Raw genomic sequence first — 2,209 nt, forward strand, 5'->3', positions numbered from 1 at the left:
GGATACATTCCTGTGCATTTGTTTATGTGCTATCTTTCCTCAAAGGAATAGTTGAAATCTTTGTCTGTTGCAAAAAGAAGTTTCCTTGATGAGGGGTGAGGATGACACTTATCTGTGGGCAACTCTTTAGAATGTAGTTAGGGATTAGGCTTGTTTAGTGAAGTAGTTGTTGTAGACTCTCTTCCAAGATCCATGACTCACTAGCCCTGGGGCATTGGCTAGATTTCCAGTACATGGCATGGATTCCCTCTTGTTGAGCGAGTGTTCTGCGCAATCACAGAATTGTTGGTTACCACCAAGATATGCCTGCCACTACTGCGCCCTAAAAGTTAGAATGCCATGCCGGTTGTTTTTGCGGTTCATACGTGCTATCATTGGGAAGGACTGCTTTAGAAGCTTGTATGGCAACTTGTGGTACCATGAAAACTAGTGTTCAGGGAGCAGGTTTTCAGGTTAGATCCAGCTCAGGGCCTCTGGGTCCTGTCTGAAGTGCAGGGTTTCTTTAGCAATAGGAACTTATCTTCCACCTCTAGGGGGCAACCAAAGGCAACAGCCTAAAATGTTTTGGGGGCCTCTTAGACAATACTGACCAACTTCTCATACTTGGTGCTGGGGTTTTTAATTGCATGGTCTTGGGCTCTTGGATGGAGCATTGTCAGCTCAGGTAGGAAAATTTCATTAAAAACAGGTATATGTGCCAACTTAGGTTTATTATGGGTATTTTATGAATTTTTCAAACATCTTATTGTTTTGCCCTCTTCCCTGCTTCTGTATTTAGCTCCCTCCAAACTCCCTAATTAGAACCCTCTCCCTGAGTTTTTTTTCCCATTTTCCCCTTCAGATCACCCACATCCTGCTGTTTTCCTCCCTATTTCCCCCTCTCTCCAGTATGGTCCCTTTTTACTTTTCTAGCTTCTGCAGTTATCCCAGGTTAACTCAAAAGCCTGAAGTCCAAAGTCTTATCCGAATACCATTTACATCAGATGTGGGTGAGACTCAAGATAAGATTAACTGTGAAACACATTCTTCTCCAGTTGTAAAATCAAGAAATCAAAACACATTTATATCTAAAATATAATGATGGGTAGGGTAGCACCATTAAACCTATAGTATAATTTTCTTTGGCTCAGTACTCCACCATCAGGCCAACTGAAAAAGTGATGGACCCACTGGGATAGTTGTCCTGATGACAGCCCTTGTTTTACCTGCTATGGAGCTGATAGAGTCTTGCTATGATCTTTGTTTTGACCCAGTGCCTTTCCAGAGCATCCTTGGATAGTGATGCCTTTCATTTTTGTTGGGTGCAATATATGGGAGCCACACAAGAGAGGGGTAGAGCCATGGAGTATTGGGGAATGTGGTCTCTTATAGAGGTGATGTTGAACACCAGTGGCCTTGATTTATTTTTTATTTTTTATTTTGCAATACAGTTCAGTTCTATATATCAGCCACGGATTCCCTTGCTCTCCCCCCTCCCACCCCCCCTCACCTTCCCCCCAGCCCACCCCCTATTCCCACCTCCTCCAGGGCAAAGCCTCTCCCCTCGGACTGAGATCAACATGGTAGACTCAGTCCAGGCAGATCCAGTCCCCTCCTCCCAGGCTGAGCCAAGTGACCCTGCATAGGCCCCAGGTTTCAAACAGCCAACTCATGCAATGAGCACAGGACCTGGTCCCACTGCCTGGATGCCTCCCAAACAGATCAAGCCAATCAACTGTCTCACCCATTCAAAGGGCCTGATCCAGTTGGGGACTCCTCAGCCATTGGTTCATAGTTCATGTGTTTCCATTCGTTTGGCTATTTGTCCCTGTGCTTTATCCAAACCTGGTCTCAACAATTCTCGCTCATATAAACCCTCCTCATTCTCGCTAATTGGACTCCCAGAGATCCACCCGGGGCCTAGCCATGGATCTCTGCATCCAGATCCCTCAGTAGTTGTATGGGGTTTCTAGCACGACAATTAGGGTGTTTGGCCATCCCATCACCAGAGTAGGTCAGTTCGGGCCAGTGACCTTGATTTTAAAAGTGTTCTATCCCTAGACCTTTGAAATCTGGGCTTGTGATAAAAAGCATCTCTGATATTCTGTGAAATACCTTTGGGGCCATTTTATCATTGTTTTGGACTATAGATCCTGGCTTTGAGTTGTTGGGTTATTTTCTTATTGGCTTGCTAACTAGTAACAGGCTTCCACTGAGATGGCAGATCCAT

This window comes from Peromyscus californicus, unplaced genomic scaffold, assembly GCF_007827085.1.
Source record: "Peromyscus californicus insignis strain IS unplaced genomic scaffold, ASM782708v3 Scaffold_6__1_contigs__length_162567912, whole genome shotgun sequence".
Classification (NCBI taxonomy): Eukaryota; Metazoa; Chordata; class Mammalia; order Rodentia; family Cricetidae; genus Peromyscus; species Peromyscus californicus.